Here is a 24,383-nt window from a genome sequence, read left to right as displayed (position 1 = left end):
TGTAGATGTGCCAAGGATGAAACTGTCAATATGTTAGTTTTTGAAGCACCAGAAACAAACATTGGCCGTCGCTCTGGGAACCAGCACACTAATATCCTGAGGAAGGCAAAGCAGTGTCTGATGTACGGTAATATGTAATAATAACTGCTGGGAGACTAGATTCCTGACAAGTTACATAGACATTTTAAACTATACATAGAATTTATAAACCAAAAGAAACACCAAACTAAAAACGCCTCTATTGAATAACAAACAGAGCAGTTATAAATATGTCCCATCATTTTGATTCCCCCTTTGCCTGTAGCAGCGACAAAATAAGAAAAGGAGGGAAAGGGAGAGAAATTGCTTTACATTTTAATCTAGTGATCTGGATATGAAAGGCATTTCCATGGCAAAGTAATCACAGCAGACAGTACCGTAAACTCTGCACTTTGTCTCAGTGATGCTGCAGATCTTAAATACTCAGGCTTCACAAGTTGCAATTTGTCCTAGTTCCTTGCTGAATTCAATCAGCATCTTGGAGAGGATACTTTGGAAGGGGATGGGTGGGATTAACAGTTTCAGGGACATAACCAATAACCACAGGCTGACAAAACTGTCATATACCTGGGCCACAATTCTGGTTCTAGCTCAGAGGTGGACTCAGGGGAAGGGGGGGCTTCACCTGGAACACCATCACCACTTGCTCCCAGACAATCCAAGCCAGAGGGTGTAGCCTTGGCTTACTCTTCTGGCTCAGGAGCTACTCCTCCTTGGTAACCCATGCCTCAGTTACCATTACCCATGCTGTAGGAGCCGTTAGCAGGGACAGCCCAGACATTTCACTGCCTGAGCACCAACCCTACCCAGCAGCCTTGCTTTTTTTAAAAAAATAGTTTTTATTGGTTTTTCGATATAAAGTGGTACCTCGGGTTAAGTACTTAATTCGTTCCGGAGGTCCGTACTTAACCTGAAACTGTTCTTAACCTGAAGCACCACTTTAGCTAATGGGGCCTCCTGCTGCTGCCGCACTGCCGGAACACGATTTCTGTTCTCATCCTGAAGCAAAGTTCTTAACCCGAAGCACTATTTCTGGGTTAGCGGAATCTGTAACCTGAAGCGTATGTAACCTGAAGCATATGTAACCCGAGGTACCACTGTACACAATCCCACCTGGTGGCCAGGGTGAGAACTTCAATACATAACACCCCTCCCCACCGAGATAAGGCATTAGTTACAATCATAGTGGTTCCATTACATACAGCAATACCCTTATTGGTTTCAGTAAGGCACATAAGCATATTAATTGACCCTATTCACCATACAGGTTTACATGTGCAGTTTGTCCAGTGAACATAGTATTTTAAATAAGCTGGGTGCTTGGAAACCCTGCTAGACTACCAGAGTCTGGGTGGCTGCAACTGTGGTACGACCAAATGTGGCATTGAGCCCAAGTTCCCTGGCTCTGCTGCTGTCGAAGGAACCGCTGCGAGCAGACTCGGCAGACGGTCAGGCACGGAGGTGGTCCGACTCTCTGGAGAGCCAGGCAGACCCACCGAAGGTTTTTCACGATGGCCTTCCATGTGTGGAAGCCACTCATGAAGGAGCAGCACCCCACAGGATTAATCAATGCTTAGCATCCTACCTGCTTCAGGTAGTGGAACACAAGGTGGGAAGAAGAGGCTCGATGAGCAAGAGAAGTTGGGTGTACAACCCATACCCAAAGACATCAAATCCCGCCCCCCCCCCATCTTGCATTGCACATCTAAAGGCATTCTGATGCTTAACTTCTCCGAGGAAGAAACAGCCACTTAAGTAGGTCCCTCCTCTTTTTGTGGTTTCTGTTTCTTCTCACCTGATGCCTCTCTTTCCTCCCTAGCACCCCAAACTATCACAGCTGCAGTTCACTCTGGGCTGCCAAGCTGTTGCAAACTGGGGCTTCTTAGCCCAACTTGAGCAATGCACAGATATCCATGAATCATCCTAATCTGGATCAGGACTTGGCCAAATTTAGTGGACTGATCTACTTGGGGTTCCTACTTAGGGGTGGATTTAAGTCATGGGCCCATAAAACTCGCCCTACTTGGTCCCTGTCCTTTAAGACCTAACAAATCTGCTCAAACCGTGAGCACCCCAGTCTCTGCTCGAACCCTGCTCTGCAATTTGAGGGAAGAAAGGGGCACAGAACCTCCCCCTCCCACTGTTTTCTTAGCTCTGTGAGATATGTAAAAAAAAGTAAAACAGAAATAAAAATCCCCAAAACTTGAATTTGACATTTCCCCCACTGTTTCATGTCACTTTCCAAACATGCTGCCAATTTTTATATCTCATTTGCTCCCTCTTTCAAAGTGTCTGGCACAGGTTGCTGATTTTGGAAGACATGGCATGCTGCCACCATAAACTGAGCCACTGAACATTGTGCTCTTGTGTCACCATATTGACTGTGCCGGATGTGATTTGCCAACTCAAGTGCCTTGTTGTGTCTGCTTTTTATTAAAACATCCCCATCCTATCTTTAGGCCCATGGCTCCATAAGGTAGTTTGCTATCTCCCCAATACAACTCTCTGATGCAATTAAATCAAACATGTTGAACAGAGTTTTTACAGTGCTCTCTCTCTCTCTCTCTCTCTCTCTGTCTTATTTTTATTAAATTTTTTGTTTTACAATTTAAAATACTCATTTAAACATCCTTAAAATATCAATGACTTTCCTTCTTCTCTTTCCATGGTTCATTTTGCATATCATAAATCCCTGCATTTTTTTGCAAAAAGTAAACCATTCAATATTCCGTTCTTCCATCCATCAAAACTTATTTACACTGTTGAATTTATCTTAATGCTGCCAACATTTTCAAGTGTACACAATTCTCCCCCCCATGTATTCAATAAACGTTTTCCAAGCTTCTCTAAACGTGCATTCTTCTTATTCTCTTATTCTATATGTTAAGTCTGCAAGATGCATATATACTGCCAGCTTATTTTTTTTTAAATAATTTTTATTAAGATTTTCCAAATTAAAACAAATTAAATCCAATTTATACATTTCTTCCAATAACCAGGACTTCCCCCTCCCCCCCTCTTGTGTTCCAAATCTTCTAAATAAACAATTAAATTCAACAAGTTCTTATCCCCAAATTACACTCATCGTCAATAACCCAGTTTTTTCAAATTCCCATCCCCTAAGATCTGCCTTCCCTTCCACGAGTTCCCCCCTTTCAGATATAGTGCAAATGAAAAGAAAATACAAAAAGAAAGAAAAAATAATTTTACAGCCTTTGGATTCCAAATTTCCCTCCCCTCTTTCCCTGTTGCGTTCCTTATATCCCTCCAATTCTAATATCTTCCTGGTGTTCCCACATTTCACTACACCCATATCTCTCTGATTCTTTACCAGTCATTTTTAATCACAAGTGTCCAATCTTAGAAGGAGTCTATCTCAAGAAGGGGCTCATTTCTTCTATCCAGATTTTTGTATCCAGGAGTAAAAACTCCAATTTTATTTCCATAAGCTTGTCAAATCTGGATATCCCAAATGTCCCCACTTCCAGTTCTGTCCAGTTCTTGTTGTTTCCTTATTCTTGTCGGTCACTCTCCTCCTTTTTGTTTCCCTGTTCTCCCGCAGAAAGGTTCTTTTTCCAAAAGCTTCTAATTCCTCTGCAGAGGCTTGTTATTCAGGAGCAAAACATTACGTCATGTCCCTTTCATTTTCCAACAGATAAATCCATTGTTTCTTGTAGTATGTGAACCTCTGTAGACAAAATAATGTTCCATTTCTGCAGTTTCCCAGGAGATTGAAAGTTCTGTTCAACTGTTCAAGTTTTCTAGCAAAAACACATGCAATATCCCTCAGCTCCTCTAGATGGATTACAGTAACTGAGTTCCCTTCCAGATCACATCCACCAGTCCAAATAGCTTGTTAATCCTTATTTGAAACAATTTGTATCCAATTTGTATCCAAATGTAACTGGCAAAGTCCTCAAAACACCGTCTCTATTTTGTTCTTCCGTTTTGACAGCTCTTTGACAGCTGTCAAAACCTCCATTACTCTTCTCCAGGTATTCTCGCAGATCGCTCCAGGGATTCCGGGGGGGGGGGGGGGGTTTGCTTTTTAATACAAATTCTCCTTTTCTCCTCCAGCTCAAACTTATAATTTTCCCTCGCGAAGTTGTTAGTTCATCAAGATAGGGTTACACTCGATCTTAGGTGTCAAGTCCTTTGTTTTGTCTTTTCTACAATAAAGGGGGGGCTGACTTCCTTTTTCCACCTCCCCCGTTCGCATCAAATTTTAAAAATTTATCCCTCTTTTTAGTCCATAGTCCAATTACTCACGGGTTTTTCTTTTGGCTCCAAATTTTCAATAGAAGAAGCTAGCGCTCTCCACCGAATGGCATGCGGCTTCGCTCGGCAGGGGAAGCGGCGGACTCAAAGCACCACCCCCCTGGCGCCCGTTCCTTAGCCTTTAAAAAGGCTCTTTCGCGGGCCGGGGAGGGGCGCAAAGGTGCCAGCCGAGTCACCATGTCCATGGGGCTCCGTGCCCATGGCTTTTGAGGGTCCCTGCGTCGCCGGCACGGTAGAACCCAACCCCTGCCGAGCCGGCTCCCTCCGGAGCACGGAGGGAGCCCGCCATTCGGCGATGGCGCCAACCCGGAAGTCCCAGCTTAAGTTGTCATTCTTCTTTAGTTTGTTTTCGGTTTAGTGTGTGCTATGCCTCTTCACTCTGGACTCAGTTATATAGCTGCAAATAAAAACTTTTAAGTGTGTTTTAAGTGCAACATACAATGCGACACTAGATGGCGATAGTGAACCTTATGGAAAATTCAATGTATTTTTAAAAGCGCTTTTTTCAAAAACACATTTTCAGAACAGTTTTTATATGTGTGTATATTCCACCCTTGTATCAGTAAGGGGGAAAAACCACTAAAACATTTAATAGTAGAAGGGCTATGCATGGACTCATTCCAATCTGCTTTGTGGCCCCATTTTTTAAATCTGGATTGTACCTGATCCATTGCAGAAATATCCAGACCCATTCCAACCCACCCCAGATCCAACTCTGGATTACAATTTGGAAATAACGAATCACCCGAATTCCCAATGACTTACACGGTGAAATGAAAATGGCCATAACTTTTTCTTTTTCACATATGGTCATAATATTTGGAGGTACAGTAACTCCTACAGAGGGAATTTACCTTGCTAAATTTCAGATAGGTAGCTCCGGGGGTTTCCATGCTAGTCACCTTTACATTTTTCTTTTCTTTTTTTCCATTTTGGAAGACTGTGAGGGCTCAGTCATGCCAATTCTGATGCTCCTGTGTTTGCCCTCTTCCTTTCATCAATACTTTGACAAGCAGGTGTTCTATTACATCATTTTATTGTAAACATTGGCTAAGGGGTTTGTGGTTCTAAGCACCTTTAAACCTTGTGCCTACTTGCAGCACTGATTGGCAGAGATTTGGAGCAATCCAGTGCTGTCTCCACTCAATACCTGGGGGTTGATTATAAAATTCCCTACCTTTGATGGAGGTGGGCTGATTAATAAGAAGTATTTCCTCATGGATTTGACACACAGATTTGATGCAGTGCTAGAAAGGTGTTGATTCTGCCAAATCTGCTGGGATTAAGTTGTGCTTGCTCCTGCAAAATAACTTTTTTTGTTGCTGCTAAAGCTTTTCCTTACAAATTGAAAAGACTGTTTCCCCTTCACCTCCACACACACACACACACACACACACACACACTCCAGTCCACAGCCAATAAATGAATATAGAGTCTGCATTAATCCTCTAGCCTGGGGAACCATGAAAACAGTGAGAAAATTACTGATCAGCCACTTGGAATTAAGTAGAAATGCTGTTTACATCAGGCTTACATGGGTGACTTGGATACGGTGCTCTGGAACAGGAAGGTGCTGAAGGGTATTCTGTGGTTTGTCTTAGAAGCACCAGTCATCAAAGGAACATCTTGTTCACTAAATGATCTCCACTGGGTTCTCAAGTGCTCTTCCAGAGGCCAAGGAAATGTCCCACTGGCCTTTGCAATCTCTGTGATATCAGTAGCCTCAGCTGCTGTCTGGTGGCATCATTCGGCTCTTTTCCCTTCTGAAGTGACAGCATCCTCTCTAGTTCTCAGCTGATATCAGGAGTTCAAATGAGAGCCACCTGATGTCAGAAACGCAGAACCTTGATAACATAATCCTCCTACCCAACTTTATTTCTGGTTCCTGAGTGTAACCGCCTTAGCTTTTTTATTTATTTATAATTTTTATTCAGACTTACTTGAACAATGGGCAGATTATTTTTTCAGTGCCACATCAAGCGCTCCCTGCACCTCTTTGCGTGCACATGTAGTTTTGAGATAAATGAGCAATGAAATCTCTCCTTAGTCACTCTCAGGCTTGCTCAGGTGCCTTGAAATATGCGTCACCTCTAATGATACATAGTGGGGGTTTGCAGAGAGAGCTAAGACTACAGATCCTCATTGCTGCACAGGGAACAAAGGCACTGGAATTAAGGATTATTGCTGTCACATTGTTTGCAGACTCTTCATTGTTGCAGCTCAGTTTTGCTCCTTCTGAAAATGTTCATTTCAGAAAGGTTGCACTTCCCTTTCAGTTCAACCTTTGTGTTCCTTGGAATAGCATCTTCCACTATACACAGACAGCACCTCCCCACTGCGACAAAACAATTCAGTACAGCCCTCAATAAAGGCTGAAACTACCACCCAAGTATTTAGATAAACCTTCCCTTTGCATGAAACTGCAACATGGAGCTATCTGTTCCCTGCCCCACAGATATAGCCTCTGCCACCTCCCCAAAGAGGGTGAATTTAAGTTTCCTTTTGATATGCTAAGCACAATTAGGCAGAAGCATTAGGGTATGTGCAATACTGTATAGTATCTATCTCGTTCTCTGTCAAGGAGGAGGTGACAGTGTTTCACAACTGTAATGCAAAGTCTGGTGGGATTCTTTTTCCCAGCTTCAGTAATTTTTTGCTCAAGGTACATTAAGCATATAATTAACTGTGATTAAATGATAATTGCAGTCTGTCCCCCCCCCCCACCTCGAGCAAGACTGGTTGTTTATGCCTTTACAGTTCCTGCATGATGTTTATATTGTATGTGCCATGGAAAGGGGGGTTGGAAGGGTATTTTAAAAAGTTCCAAAGAAATAATTGCCATGCATTTAAAAAGCAATTAAAGCCTGATGCATGCCCTGGTTTAAGGTAGGTGCTATATGAATTTTGATTACATATTTTGTTCCAAAACATTGACTGGGAAAAAAGAAAATTCAAAATAACTGTGTTAAAGCAAAAGAATATCTTTGTAAAAATATTTTACTTTCTCTTCTTAAAAGCGACACCTCTTTCTGAAGTCTATAAGATCTATTATTTACTATAAATTTTGGAAAGTGGATTGTCTGTCTGTTTGCCCATTTCCCCTTTATAGGTTTTGTTGCCTCTCACAATATTGTTGCCAAACTTGGCATTAGGGTTTCTGAGGCAGGGCAGGCAGTTACTGTTTATGTGCAAATGCTGGCCATCATTTTGAATCAAGATAGTGGACCAAAATATCACTTTGGGGTGATTTTGCCTATTTTTCAGCATAGATTCAACCATCTCTTGTGATATCATCACCAAACTCTGTACAAAGGTTGACATTTGAATGCCATGCACCATTTTGAATCAAGACTGTGAATGGAAACATAACTTTGGTATGACTTCATTCATTTTTGAGTGCAACAGGTCCAAACTAGGCCAGTTTGGACAACTCTGAAGACATTGTTGCCCCATTTGTTGGGTAATTGCCAAATCTGGCTTGACAGTTCCAACCTACAACAAATTAGATGGCTCTGAAGAGATTATTGCCCAATTGGCAGGATGGTTCCAACTTGTGCCAATTTGGATGCCTTTCAAAATATTGTCACCAAGTTTGATGTGCTAAGTTGCAACTGTGTCGATTTGGAAACCTCTTGAGATATTGTCACCCAACTGAGCACAAGTGTTCCCAAGATGGAGGCAGCAGTCTTAGTCTATGTTTGAATGCCATATGTCATACTGAATCAAGATGGTGGACCAAATGTGAGTGTGCCATGACTTACCCAATTTGGTGTGACAGTTACAAACCAGGTTTTCTGAGGTGGTGGAGGTGGCTTTCTCCTATGTTTGGATATCACTGGACACAATGAGTTGTGTGTTAGTATATGTGTGTGTGCACGCAGCCCCCAAACTCACAAGTTACACTATCTATTTAAAAATCAAAGATTTCTTTCTTTCTCCAAATTCCTGGGCAGTGGCTGGCCCTTTCCAGTACTTTGCATATAATTCTGGAAGGGATTTCAAGCTACTACATGGTAGCATTTTTGTATTTGAAAGCTTGGCTTTCAAACAAGCCATGAGAGATAATCCTAGAAGGATTACTTATACTATGTCAGATTCACCAGTCCATCTAGCTCAGTAATGCTTACATTGGCTAGCAGTGGCTCTCCAGAATTTCAGGATGGAGTCCGAATGGACCAGTGATTTCTGGGGTTGTGAGCCACCTATGAGTCGGGGTGTGTGGAGTTTCAGGGAGGCATAGAGGTGGAAGAGAGTGTCTGGTCATTATAATCTCCTCTGTCTCCTCCTCTACTCTCTCAGAAAATGAGGAGGGGCTTAAAGCAACAGCAGCAGCTGGAGTTGGGGCACAGGAGGAGCTATTGGTTGCTTGCATGCAGCATGTTGTCAGAAGATGTGTTAAATGTGCTGGAGGAGGCAAGGTGCACTGTTGCTCCAACTGCTGGAGCACAGGAATGAAGGAGGAAATGCCCAGCACTAGCTTTTTAACAGGAGTGGTGCATGTGATTCTTGCACTGTAGGAGCTGATGTAATCAAGTGCTTTGCCAATAAAGAACTAAACTTCCAATTGCATGTACTGCTTGGGTGGGGTGGGTGGGTGTTCTCAGGACAGAGGGATTCAATTCAGGACCATCTGCATGCAAAGTAGATGCTCATGCCCCCAAATTAAAGTAAGATATCAGTCCTCATGGTCTTAAATAAAGAACTTATTTAAATAGGAACAGATTTCTATTTGGAGGTTATTTATTAAACATATGGCAATGCTGTCAAAATATGATTTTATTTGGCAGCATCTGTAAACAGGTAAGACCTTTCTTCTTCTTACCCATTTCATTCATTGTCTAATGAACACTGTGCTTTCGTACCCCATTTTTAATTTTATAATTGTACCTGGTCCATTTAGTCCTGATTTTTTAAATATATATTTCTTTTCTCATCTTGCATTTATATTATTTTGCTGTCAATGCCTGTTTTTCTCTTGATGCTTATCACCTGTTTTTTTTTTGTTTAGAAAAATATTTTTAAAAATCACACCCAGAGACATATATGAAGAGAGGGAGTCCTAACATTGGTTCATCCAGCTCAGTATACTTGGGAGCAACTCTCCAGGACTTCAAACAGAAACTTTTGGAAAGGATTGGACAGCCACAAAAACCTTTTAGAATAATAATATCACAGTGGTAGTGGTCTTCCCCAACTTGCCCCTCCTCAAAACAATGGGCTCTTGGAGAAGGGGCTGGTTGAAGTCCATGGGCACTGGATAGCCACCATGATCAGTGGCTTTTCAGGGGTTCAGATCTGGGGCCTTCTCTATACAAATCATGTACAGTATTCTACCATTGAGCTATGATCCTTCCCTGACCCTTTTCCCTTGATCATACCTCCTCCTTACCCAGGCTTTTGCTTCTTTTACATCCTCCTTCTCTAGGTTTTTCTACAGGCTCTATGGAGGTATTCTCAGCAGCATAGCCAGCAGCAGCTAGGCTAAGGCAGTGTACATACCATACATTAAAGTCCTATTTAATACCATACCATACGGATAAAGTCCTATTGCTCCGCCGTGACCTCCCTGCCAATTTAGATACAGTGACTGAACTGGAGGCCCCTCGAATGACTTCAGGTCCAGTGTTGGACCATTTCGATCGGATACTCCCTACTGATGTGGATAGATTCCTCCAAGTTAGTAGGCCCACCACCTGCCTCCTTGATCCGTGCCCGTCTTGGCTGATTAGGGAGTGTCCAGATGTTGCGCGGACCCCTCTGGTTGAAATTATCAATTTGTCCCTTGACACGGGGACATTCCCAGGGGAACTGAAGGAGGCAGTGGTGTGTCCACTCTTAAAAAAAACTTCATTAGATCCCTTAGACCTATCCAATTACCGCCCAATTTCAAATCTCTCATACCTGGGTAAGGTAATTGAGAGAGCGGTTGCTGAGCAGCTTGGTAGGTTTCTGGAGGAAACATCGGCATTAGATCCATTTCAGTCCGGTTTCCGTCCTGGTTTTGGGACGGAGACGGCTCTGGTTGCCTTAACAGACGATCTCCGTAGACAACTGGATCGAGGCGGGTCAGGACTGCTGATCCTTTTAGATTTGTCAGCAGCCTTTGACATGGTCGATCATGATCTTCTGGACCACCGCCTCGCAGACGTGGGGATACAGGGCATAGCCCGTAACTGGTTGTGCTCTTTTATCTCTGGTCGGAGACAGAGGGTGGCACTAGGGAGGGAAATGTCGTCGCGCCACTCCTTGGTGTGTGGAGTGCCGCAGGGCGCAATTCTCTCCCCGATGCTTTTTAACATCTTTATGCACCCCCTTGCCCAGATTATCCGGAGCTTTGGGCTGGGCTGTCACCAATATGCTGATGACACTCAGCTCTATCTGCTGATGGACGGCCACACCGACTCGGCCCCAAACACATTGACCAGATGCTTGGAAGCTGTGGCTGGATGGTTTTGTGGGAGCCGATTGAAACTAAATCCTTCGAAGACAGAGGTCCTATGGCTAGGTCGGGATGGCATGGGGATGAGGGACCAACTCCCTTCTCTTGCGGGGGCCCAATTAGTGCCATTGCCTTCCGTTAAGAGTTTGGGTGTAATCCTTGACACCTCCCTTTCCATGGAGGCGCAGGTTACAGCAACAGCCAAGGCGACATTTTTCCACCTTCGCCGCATAAAGCAGTTGGTCCCTTACCTTTCCCGCCCTGACTTGGCCACAGTGATCCATGCGACGGTCATCTCCAGGCTTGACTACTGTAATTCGCTCTACGCGGGGCTGCCCTTGAAGCTGTCCCAGAAACTCCAGCGGGTGCAGAATGCTGCAGCGAGGCTCCTCACGGGGTCTCTGCCATGGGAGCATTTCAATCCCAGTGCTTTTCAAACTGCACTGGCTCCCGGTGGAGTACAGGGTCAGATTTAAGGTGCTGCTTTTGACCTTTAAAGCCCTTCACGGCCTAGGACCCTCGTACTTCCGGGACCGCCTCTCCTGGTATGCCCCACGGAGAGCCTCAAGGTCCATAAATAACAACACCCTAGTGGTCCCAGGCCCTAAAGAAGTTAGATTGGCTTCAACCAGAGCCAGGGCCTTTTCAACTCTGGCTCCGGCCTGGTGGAACGCTCTGCCTCATGAGACCAGGGCCCTGCAGGATCTGATTTCTTTCCGCAGGGCCTGTAAGACAGAGTTGTTCCGCCTGGCCTTTGGCTTTGAGCCAGTTTGATTCCCTCCCTCCCCCCCCTCTCTCTTTTTCCCCCTTCTTTTCCTTCTCCTCCTGCGATGAGGCTACATTTTAATATATTTTAATGTTCCATTATTTTAATTGTTGTGTTTTATTTTTGTTTTTAAGTTTGTAATCATTCATCTTGTTTTTATTATTGCTTGTAAGCCGCTCTGAGCCCGGCCTTGGCTGGGGAGGGCGGGGTATAAATAAAAAATTATTATTATTATTATTATTATTATTATTATTATTATACATTTTAAACCACGGTTAAAGTGTATGGCTTCCTTCAAATAATTCTGGAAACTGTGGTCTACTTCTCCCTGAGCTACAGTTCCTAGGATCATTAATGAACTACAATTCCCAGGATTCTTTGGAGGAAGTCATACACTTTAAATGTGCTTTAATTATGTGCTATGTATGTAGCATGGCAGACCCACCAAGTGCCCCTATTTTCCAGGTATGTCCCTTGATTTAGAGAAGCCGTCCCAGTTTCTGATTTGATCCTGGAATGCCCCACTTTTCCTTAGGACATCTCTATTTTCATTGGAGAAATGTTGGAGGGGATGGAGTTATCCAATCCCTGAGCCGTCTGAAGACAATCCTGTATAGGGAAGGTTTTTTTAATGTTTAATTACGTTTTTTATATATGTTGGAAGCTGCCCAGGGTGGCTGGGGCAACCCCAGTAATATGTGTAGGGTGTAAATAGTAAAATTATCATTATGGAATAGGATGTCCCTATTTTTATTGGAGAAATGTTGGAGGGTATGGCATGGGTGATTTTGAAGTTTTGTAGAAACAACACACACTCAATCTGTTGATTATCTGTAAAACTTTGGTTTATTGTTACTTCTGTTGTGACCTGCAGTGTTGAACAAGTTGCCCTCCACTGGTTGAAAGATTAGCAATGTACAAATTTTAATTGATTCCATTCAGTTGTTTCTGGGCTCCTGTTTCAAAAGCAGGGAAGTGTATCTCTGGCACAGCAGATGCATGCTAAATCTGAATCACTTTGTTGGGTTGCAAATATCTCTGTCTCTCTCTCTTGTCTCCCCCCCCCCCCCCGCCTTGGTTTATCACACAATTTTGTAGACTGTTTTGAATCCAAAGCTTAACCTACATTTCTCAAAGTGTCTCCTACTCAGAAAACAAACAAACAAACAAACAAACAAACAAACAAACCCCAAAACATATGAAATTGTAACTCCTGCTGTTTCAGGCTAATGACTCATCGAGTTAAGCATCCCATTCTCACAGTGGCAAACAGCTATGGGAGACACCTATGGGAAGCACAAAAGTAGGACCTGAGCACGGCAGTTTCCCCTCTGCTGCGCATGACACTTAGATCTTGTGGGCATCCAGAGAAGTTGAACATTGGAAGATTCAGGACAGATACTAAATCATGCAGCACACAGTTCAACTACGGAATTGGCTGATATGGGAAACAGTGACAATCACAGACTTGAATGACTCTAATGAGAATAGGGATGTCCTACAATACCCTCCAACATTTCTCCAATGAAAATAGGGATATCCCAAGGAAAAGCAGGACATTCTGGGATCAAATCAGAAACCGGGACAGGGATATCCCTGAGGGTCTGCAGCTGTGCTCTTTTTCTATAGTCAGAGGTAGCAATGGTCCTGCATACCAGTTGCTGGAAACTGCAGGATGGGAGAATGTTATTGCGCTTGGTTCCTACTTGATGGTTTCCCACAGGTATCTGGGTGTTCACTGTGAGAGCAGGATAGTGGACAGGATGGGCCACTGGCATACCATTGCTGTTTATATTTGTTACTGTTATTGCTAATATTATGAAAGCAAAACAAGCTTCAAAAATAATTATAATAGAGAACTGCCTATTGTGAAGTAGGGCACATGGCCACCCTACAACAGAAAGCCACAATGAATAACCGTGACAGATTTGCTCTGCAACAAAAATATTTCTGTTTTGTTTTTGTCTTTCATTTATTGCTGAAAATACACCAAGCTTAGAAAACTGGCAGGTTCTCCAGATTGGGATGTGGAATGAAACTCTGTGCACAGATGGCTTTGGTGTAGCTTTACAACAAAGCTTTTGGCTATGTGTTGTGTTCTCTTTCTCTTTTTCTCTCTCTCCCACTCGCCCCCCATATGCTCAGAGAGCTCTGAGGCTTGTAGAGAAACACATTTCCTCTTCAGGGATCTCATGACATGCTTTGTTTTCATGATCTAAGGATAAATGGCTGTGCCCCCTTTAGAAATTTCTCCACTCCAATGAAACTGGGGCATTCCCATCTGATCAGAGTGCATTTTAAAGGAGTGAAAGAGGCTGTTAAGTCAAGGCACAAGAGTTACTAACTCAAGCAGGCAATAAGTGCTCGACAGCAGCCAATCAGCAAGACCATCTAAAAAAATCTTTTTTAAAAAAAAAATTAATACACCTCCTTACAAAAGCGTTTGATCCAGACTAATTTAGGCATATTGAAATCACCATTATAAATATATTTATTTATTTCCTACCTTTTCCCCAGCTTAGGAATCAAGGTGGCTTACACACATAAAACAGAAAAGGCTAAAAACTTGGAAAAGGCAATCATTAAAACATAAATAAGCATGAATAGAATAAAGATAATATTTAAAAGATCTATTAAAAACAAAAACAAGAACGATGAAAACATCACAAATCATTGCAAAATGACGTTAATCATAATGAAGTCAAGCCCCAGTGATTTCAATGGGAATGAAGTCTCCATCTTAAAAGGGGCAACCCACCCCTCCCCACCTGGGTGAGAAAGAAAAGGAAATGCTTCTGTTGAGATGGTGATATAGCTGGGCACCATCTAAAACCAGGCAATATCAGCCAGTGGTTCTCAGTTTAAAGCCTGGCAGCTCCTAAGATTCATAGAAGGACTCTGTTCTTCACTACGTGCCACTTCCCTGCTGTAGCATTGGAACGCTCCATGAATTGGGGCCATTGTGTTGTGAGCCTGACTCTTGATGTCCCTGCTTCTCATCACTTCTAGTGACCAGGGATAAGGGCATAGACATCCACAGCTGGAGACTGTATACAAATAAGTCATGCGTAGAGCAGACATTAATACAACTAAGTTAGTCTTGTCCATTGGGTCTATTCTGAGTAGGACAAACATTGGTTACAACCCAATGTGTTGGGTATTTCCAGCAAGGAAATCAACTTGCTCCCCCTCCTGGAAAATGTGAAATGCACCCCTGTTTTGCATCTCATAACATTCCTAATTAGGAGAATATACATGCTTCCAAATAGCCTCAGGCAAACGATGCTTCTGTTTCTGATTACAGCAGATTGTTGGTGCCAGGGATATTTCTTTTCCTATCATGCAAACAAACCTTCAACTTCATTTTCCATTTTATCTCTCACCCCCACCAATTTCTGGCCTTATGAATCCCCCCCTACTTCTCTTTTCCTCAGGCCTCTCTGCATTTTGAAAACACTTATTTATTATGGCATTTGGTTATTGCTCTAATATAATACCCTGAAGGGTCAGGTATATTGTGTTTACATCTAGTGCTGCCTGGTATTGGATGTCAGATGGATTTACTTGGGTACCTTCAAGTGGTCTAGTTTGTTGTCATGCTTCTGTCTGCTCTCATAAAAGAAATAATGAACATGAGGATTCCCTCCTGAGCTGATAACCTACTTCAACTAGGGCTGAGTTGAATCTACTGTAGTTTAGGAGCATATTATAAAGCAACAAAAGTGCCCCCAGTTCCAGCATTCCACCCCCCCCCCAGTGCTGCCTGCAAAAACAAGCAACTCTCCCCACCACAACCCTTTCGGAACTGTACTTGCCTATTTACATTGTCCTCTCTTCTTGTCTCTTTCAGTTGACTTACTTTGGTCTTTGTGATGTCTCTACATAGTCAAGTCAGGAGAGCTACATAGCTTTGTAGCATCTTCTGCTATGTAATCCCTGATTGGATGGGATTGCCCTTACATCCCAGGGTTTTGCAACTGATCTAGGAATAATTGCTTTCCTTCAGTTGACTTTATTTGCCCCCACTGATGTCATCACCTAGCCAAATGTGATTGGCCACAGGGTAGATATGTGAAGCAATATCATGTTTGCCTTGTATCTGTAGCATTTGAGAGCAGCACAATCTGTTTTGGATCCATTTTGTGTTATTCTGATGTGATTGATTTAGTTACTAATATGTTCTGTTCCGGATCCATCAAGCTAGGGTATTTTACTTTCATTATTATTGTCTTTTATGGAAAAGTCTTTTTTGTCTTGTTGCCTTCCCCTACCTTCCCTGGAAGTAAGGTAAGATAAAGGTCTCTGGAAGTACCCTCTGTTAAGAGAGAAAGAGAATGAGTGCTGTGATTTTTAATTGTACATTTTGAAAAAATAGCAACTGGGAATGAAGAAGGCAACTCTAATAATCTTACTCTACATTATATGCTTAAACTGTCTCACCCTGATAAACAACCCGGTCAATGAATTCTGCACCAGCTGAAGTTACCAAACTGTCTCCAGAGGCAGCTGTATGTAAAACATATTGCAGAGAGCCAGTGTGGTGTAGTGGTTAAGAGCGGTAGTCTCGTAATCTGGGGGACTGGGTTCGCATCTCCGCTCCTCCACATGCAGCTGCTGGGTGACCTTGGACCAGTCACACTTCTCTGAAGTCTCTCAGCCCCACTCACCTCACAGAGTGTTTGTTGTGGGGGAGGAAGGGAAAGGAGAATGTTAGCCGCTTTGAGACTCCTGGAGGGGAGTGAAAGGCGGGATATCAAATCCAACTCTTCTTCTTCTTCTTCAGTAATCTGACCTAGAGGTTACCAAAGCATAGACGACAGAAGTTATACTATCCCTGCCCAGATAGGGGTGCAGTTGGCCCACCACACCATGCCACCAAGGCCCCTTCAGCCTCAGGTTACAGCAAGTGATCCAAAGTACCCCCAAGCTGCGCACCCAGTCTTTCAGAGGGAGTGTAAACCCATCAAGAGTAGGCAACCTCCCATCTATCTGGTCTAGGGAACCACCTACTAACAGTGCCTTATTCTTATGTGGATTGAGATTCAGTTTATTGGTTCAAAGACACGCCCGGGGATTCCCTGTTCACGCGGGGGCAAAAGTCCAGCCCTCGCGTGTGTGGGAGGGGTTAGCCCGCAACCCCCTCTCCTCCCAGGTTGGAAATGGCTTTCTAGAAAAAATAGCACCAGATAGAATTGAACCCTAAGGAACCTAGGTGAGGCCAACTCCACCCAGCTGACCCACCCAGGTCTCAGTGATACAGACTAGATCAACCTCCTCATCCATAAGCAGGATGAGGCAGGTCATACTCTGAGCCAACCTGGCATTTTTCAGCAGCAGGAACCACAGACCCGAAGATTAGCTGATAGCATAACCACAGTTCCCCAAGTAAGAGGAGGGGCTGGCACATGGCATAGTCACTAACTGCCTGTGCTGTGTGCCCCTTACCAGACCTGCTCCACCTCCCGCACCATACTGCCCCCTATCCTAAACTACTGTGATTGAACCCACCTCTGGTGCTTTCCCCAGCTCTGCTCCTCCCAGACACATCTCCTCTCCCTCAATAAAAGCAAACAACAACACCCCCCCCCCATAAATTACAAAGCAGTTAAAATAATTAAAAAAACAATTGTAACAGTGACTCTGCCTATGTTTCATAGCTCATGCTGCAGCCAGGAGATGCACATTGGCTGTAGGTGCATAAGTCTCAAGATTACTGCTGCTTTCTGCTGCTGGGGCTGGCCTGCCTGATGGTCAGAGGCACAACAGATGCAAGGCTATCAGAAGGGAGGGGTTAGCTGTAGATGGTAAGAGGATTGAAGTCTCTCCTCTTGCCCGCTCTGTCTCCTGTTTGCCTACTTGCCACAAACAGCAATCTCCTGGTTCCTGAATATGCAGTCAACTTCCAAGCTTTCCATGTCCCAGGCTAGCGCCAGAGTATTATGGTGACTCTTTTCTTGAGGCACAGATGATTCAACACACACAGAGAGCTAATATTTTATGAGCCATTATTCCAGGGTCATCTTGTAAGGAATTAAATGAAATGGCAGCCTGCATTCAAACAGATGGCAGATAAAATTACTAATATTGGGAGGCGTGTGTTGAGAGCTCTTGTTTGTGTTTTCCACTGTATTGCAGATGTTCTGTGAAAGAGCTTTTGATTTTGTTTCACAGAAAGCATCAATGAATAAGAATTTTCGAAATGCAGGAATTCAAAATTTCAAGCTGCAGTATCAAATTAATGGATAAGATCTCTCCAAATTTGGGTTTCACTCACAAATCGAGTTTCACTTTCTGCGATAAGTCAGCTTTCTTTGCCAATCTCACTTATCTCCTAAGCAGATAAACCCATGTTGCAATGAGGAAAAAGAACTAGTGGGAGAAAGGGCTCGCTTGAAACTAGAGAGGCCTCTCTTAACTGGCCCAGATTCTCGTAACTGAATAGCCACTTAAGCACCATACAAAAGTTAAAAACACATCACCAAAAATGAGGGCGCATAGTTGCACGCAGTTTAAATGGAAATACAGCTCATCTCACCATGTTCCATTTGCCCATCCTTGCATGTCAAAATGAAGGCTCCAAGAAACAGAGCTGCATATTCACATTTTACCCTACTTCATGCATATCTTACCTGATTAATTGGCTGGAAAAATGCATTGCAAAATTGAGAGAAGTGAGAATTTTGAAAGTGGGTTGTGTTTTGGTTTGCATATTGTTTTGGAAAGTGTTAATTTTCAATAGATTTGCCTTGAAATGAAAACTGAGTTTAATTTCTCTCCCACCCCCAGAGAGAATACAGGAATTGATACATGTCCCTGCCAGCAGTATTTGCAAGGTGTGAGTTGTTCCTTCTGCCTCACTTATTGTATTTTTCCTGTTTATTAAACATGCTCAAGAACATCTGAGTGTGGCCTGATTAGTGGCATAAACACCTTGGGCAAGGATGATTCAGTCGTGCTAACTAGTACCCATTGTTCAGCATGACTCAGATCAAGTCACATATGTGCACAACCCTTTGAGGCTAATGTGCATTATACATGCTTCAGAAGGTCTTGTGCTTTTGTGGATCATCTGCAAACCTCCATGTTGAAGACATTCTGTTTTCTCTAGATGATGGCCACATGTCATAATTTACAATCAGAATCACACTGGGACATAAGAATCTGTGTGCATGAACAAGGCTGTCTGAGGCTCAATAACTTTAAGAATAAGGATGTACCTTGTTGTTCCTTGCTTGTTTGCTTTGCTGAGCATTTTTCATAACTGACACATCACATTCCTGTTATGAACAAGAGTTGGTGACATCTTTGAGCATTGTTAATGCATGTGCAGAGCATATCAATATTGTTTCCTGTTCTCATGTGCAGACACATTTTATTGCCTGTGATTTTCCACTTTCATCTTTGTCAAATGTTTATGTTGGAAATATAGATTAAGCATTCGAAATCCTGCATATATATATGCAAGTTCCCTTCTTTCTGCCTGTAGCCAATTTATTTTATGTTGTGAAATAGGATTTCATAGATAAGGATGGTATCAGTGCTGTACAGTACATCTCCATGTGGCTTACGGGTGTTAGAGATTGGAAATAGATACGGTTGATTTACCCAGATTGCCATTTAAAAATATCCTTTTCTAAGTCACATCGTACATGTATATTGATTGGGTGCGTGTGGGGAGAATGATTCAAGGAGAAAGGAGGGCACTGGCACCTTCCCATTCTCTAAGCTGCTCCCAAGAGAAACTCACAGATTGTTCACACCCATTTCATATCCCTGTATACACTCCACCCCACCCCCCAAAGAGTGTGTCTCACAAGCCCTTGTGTACAGTGGGGATGGGCAAACTTCAGAATACTAAGCTATTGTTGCTGTTGGCATCTTATCCATAGCCAAAGTTTCAAGAAAACAGAGTTATGTGCAAAAGACTCTGAAAGACTTGGGTCTCATACCACTTCATAGGATTCATAGCTTTGTTCCCTGCCCCAATAATCCTGGGACCTGTAGTTTCTTAAGAGCTGTTAGGAGACCCTTAACAAACTACAGCTGCCAGGATTCTGTGGGGTGAAGCAGTGGCGGACCTGCTGGGGGTCTCAAATTTCAGCTGTGCTGTTGCTGTGCTTCATTCTTCTGGTTGGTGCTGGCTCATTAGAGGGCCTTGTTGATAACTGCTTTCCATTTATGGAATGCCCTCTTTGGTGAGGTGCATCTCTCTCTCTCTCTCTCTCTCTCTCTCTCTCTCTCTCTCTCCATTGATATTCAGAGATAAGTTTAAATCATCCTGGTTCACCTAGGCAGCTGATAGCTGAAATATAATGTTCCTGACAACCTTGAAATTAATAGCTGTAAGGATATATGATTGTGTTAACAACAACAAAAACTTCTAAATTTGTATTTTTTTTTCAGTTTTGTTCTTGAGCTCCCTTGGGAGGGAGGGATAAAAAAATTAGATAGTGATGATTGTGTGGGAAATTGCAGCCAAACATAACTATGCTTGAAGAAGAAGAGTTTGGATTTGATATCCCGCCTTATCGCTACCTGAAGGAGTCTCAAAGCGGCTAACATTCTCCTTTCCCTTCCTCCCCCACCACAAACACTCTGTGAGGTGAGTGGGGCTGAGAGACTTCAAAGAAGTGTGACTGGCCCAAGGTCATCCAGCAGCTGCATGTGGAGGAGAGGGGAAGCAAACCTGGTTCACCAGATTACGAGTCTTAACCACTACACCACACTGGCATGAGTGCTTGTTAGTGCACAAAGGGGTTAAGCCCACAGAGTTCTGTTTCTAGAGTCAGCTAGGTCATACCACCTCATCTCTGTGAGGGAGGACGTGAAACTACTTCTCTTCCTATTCCTCGTTCTCTTCCAGCCATATAACCAACCAGGAAACAATACGGTGTATTTTGCAACCAAGAGTAATCTACCTGTGTTCCCTTTGCTGTTGTATGGATGCATGAATTAGACCTTTGGATTTAGTAAGTAAAGCTTTTAAACTTAAGTTTGTGGGCTGTTCATTGCTAGAGGGGTAGAGAAAACAGGCAAGAATTTTAAGGCAGACTAAACAGAATTTGCAAAAGGATTTAACAACCTATATTCCACACTATGATGCTTGTTAACTCTGAGGTTTTTTAAAAAAAAACTCTGCTGCAGGCGCTCTCTTGCGGAAGAGTGTGCAAAGCTCCACATTTTGAAATCTATGTGCCCAGCTGTTTCTTTTGTTAAAGAAACATGGGTCAGATCTATTTTTTACCTCCATAGATTAATTGATTCGATTTTTATCCCACCCTTCATCCCAAAGGAAACAATTCCAGTACATATGCAGATCTCTACTCAAATATCTTGTTGGAGGAGGAAGGCAACATAGATGGTGCCCACCTAATATTTAAAGTGGAGGGAATTCTAACAAGTTGTTGATGATGACGATCTGAACTTCTTCACTGTTTTCTATGGAGAGCTCTTACTTCTACTCTGGAAATGGGTGTGCCTGTGGGTGGTGAGGAGGCAGATGGAATCTAAAGGAATTGGAAGTTGTCACTTCAATCTGACAAGGGAGAGGAGATGCATGCAACGAGGTCAAAGAGCTCGCCTTTCTTTACTGTACCCTCCTCCCTGCTAAATTGCAATAAGGCACTCAAGGTCAAGGCTGTCAGCCAACCCTAATCATTAGCCAATTAATGCTATATAATAACACAGCAGGTGGGAAAGGTTAGGGGGCTTGGAAAAGCCCACAACATTTTAATGACAAGCCGCCACTTGCCTCATTCTGTACCTGAAGGGGCTCTGCCTGGTCAACTCTGGATATTCCAGCCCTGAACTCAGAGCTCCTGACGACATCAGAACAACTTTTCCCACACATATAACTGTTCATTATCCTGTGCTGTTTTATACATTGGCTCTACTCTCATTTCCCTCAGCCAAGTGCTTTTTTCCAAATAATAAGATGACTCTAATAGGATAGTAACAGACACCACAGCATTTGGAGGAAGCTTAACATGCCATTTTAGCTTTTTGATTCGAGCTCAAGCATTGGCAGACATTAGCACAGAGCCAGAGTGGATGATGAGGTTAGAAATCCGGCTGAGCCATTTAATTTACTCCTTTGGCAGGCTTGCTTCTGGGGACTGATGGCCACATTAAAAACAAAAGGCATTTGACTGCAATCACTTCAGCTGCTCTTGATTTGTAAGCCTGGCTACAGTTCCACACTGTTCTTCAGTGGGCCCATCACCTCTGTTTTAAATTCAGTATTTAAAGATGGGATTGGTTGCCAGGGAAACCGCTGGCTGAGAAAAGCAGGGGAGTCTTAACCTGATGTGTCAGAGCATTGCTAGGAAAGGCGGCACACACATATCAGTAAATAAAGAAAATTGATGCCTCTGGCTTCTGCCCTCTGAAGCTATTTGCTCGGCTTAAATCCATTTTTATGATTTTCCAGAATTTATGGATTATCAGTTCCAGCCTCTGAAATGAGTACACGTTTAAAATTTCCAACATTTTGTTTCACTTTTGGAAGCAATTTAGAAATGCAGGAATGGTAACACTATTTAAGACATTTTGAGTAAAGAACAGATTACCGTACAGGTTGGAGTAATTTTAGATTAATATAGGGCCAAAGTGGCCCTCCAGGTCTTTTTATCTAGCCCTTTGTACTCCCCCAGTTTATTGCTTGACCCACTTCTGCATTTGACCCCCCCCCCCCCACTGGTCTGTGGCCTCAGAAAGGTTGCCCAGAAGGGAATGTGATTCTTGGGCTGAAAAAGGTTCCTCATAACTGGATTAAATTAGGTGGCCTTTCCATCATTGAAGGACCATGCACATCTGCTATTGGGTCCCTGAAGCACAGATTCACACAAAGCGGCAAAACGTCCTTGCAGGTTATTAACAGGACTTTTATTTGAAGTGCATATGCAGAACAAAGGTAGAGGGCAATAAATACGCAACCTGCACAACCAGTCAGGGTGCGCCCCCTTTATATAGATTTGCAGAATAGAATACCACCTGATTTCCTGTGAAGCACCTGATTTATTGTAAACCGAAAGTTATGGCAACTTCCTATGTTTTTACATGGGCTTGCTCCCCCTTTCCTTCCTGCACCAGCCTCTCCACACCATGAACCTCAACATGTGTTCAAATGTAAAACATGTGATTTATACTAGTAGCAATAAATAATGGGGCTGTGTGTCCTGCATTACTTACTCCTCCCTTTCAACTCGCCTCCTTGTCTTCAGTCACCCCCAGTCTGGGGCCAGAATGAAACATCCATCTAGCCTTGCTCTTATCTTTAACCCCCCTAAGCCTAGAAATTCCAAAGAGAGGCCCATTTTCACTGTAACATTTAAGCAACAGAAAAAAACCCTGTCCTTCTGGCTGGTGTAGAAAAACCTCCCATTTTGGGATAAACAGAACTATACTGTAATATGCCCCTTCACCCCTTCATCATGACTAAACTTAACCCTTGGAGATGTGGGTGGATTTTGTTTTTGTTTTGGTGATGGCATCAAAAATACTTGTCTATTCAGAATTAGGGGGAACTGATTTACTAGAGTCCTGGAGCCACTCTGTCTGCAACAGCACAATACACACATTGGCTGAGACACACACAGAGGCTGGCTACTTTTATAGGGATGACCCAAGATGAGTCACAAGTCACAGTGACTTAGCAGTTTGCTTTTAACAGTTAATAGGCTTAGGCTTGAATGATTGTGTAGACCTTGTAGGCCTTACTGCTTCTGCTCTCAAGAACCTTTGTCTCATGACAGTTTCTCCCTATCCATTTCATCCTCCCAACTACCCTATGAGCTAAGTAGGCTCATCTAGCCTACAATGAGCTTCATGGCTTGGGAATTTGAACCCTGGTCTCCTGGATCTTGATCCAACACTTTAACCACTATGCCGCCCTGGCTGTACTCTGCTGTCCGATTTGCTCCAGGATACCACCTTGTTTGATATGTAATCTGCTGTAGACTGGCAGCACTCCTGTAACTGATCAGGAAATTTTGCATTCACTCACACTTCATTGTCTTTGTTTGCCTGTAGAGATGTTGTCATGATGCCAGCCATGAAGTCAAATTCTGGATGTTCTTACTGAGGTCATGCAGAGCTGGCCTGTCTTAACTTTTGATTTCAAAGGCAGCATGGTGTCTGCTGTTACATGCGAGATCTTGCTCCATGCTTTGACTGGCTATACGGAGCCATGATTTAATTTATAGATCTCTAGGCTGTAGATCAATGGTAGAGCATCTTCATTGCATGCAGAAGATCCTAGGTTCAATTCACTGCATGTCCAGGTAAGGCTGGGAAGACCTCCCCTTTGAAATCCATAAGAGTTGCTACCAGTTAGTGTAGACAATACTATGCTAGATGGACTAAGGGTCTTACTCATTAAAAGAAAAGTCCCTATGTTCCTAAGCCCCATTTGTCTGGGATTTTCCATGTGACCAGTTGATGAAGAATAATTAAATGGGTTGTAAGTTTTACTCACAGTGGTCCCACTGAAATCAGTGGAACTAAGTTAGTCATTTTCATTAATTTATCTGAGTTGGAGTAACATTGGATAACTATTTTCAAAAGCAGCAACAGTGAAGACAAGCAATGGGAAGATTTACAACAGACCTATAGTCTCATAATGTGATTCTCTTTCACTCAGAAATATCACACACAAGCACCATATTTGACCCAAAATAGAAAAATGTGACACATTTAGTGCAGCTGTGATTTAGGTATGTGTATCATGAGGTATCAAGAATGCAAGAAGAGCTGCTGGCTCAGGCAAATGTCCCATCTAGTCCAGGATCCTGTTCTCAGTTAGCAGCCAGATGTCTCTGGGAAACCCACAAGCAGAACCTGTTGGGCAGTTTACTTTTCAAT

This window comes from Podarcis gaigeae, assembly GCF_964106915.1.
Source record: "Podarcis gaigeae genome assembly, chromosome: Z".
NCBI lineage: Eukaryota > Metazoa > Chordata > Lepidosauria > Squamata > Lacertidae > Podarcis > Podarcis gaigeae.
The sequence above is the reverse complement of the archived record's forward strand: the minus strand, read 5'-3'. Positions refer to the sequence as shown.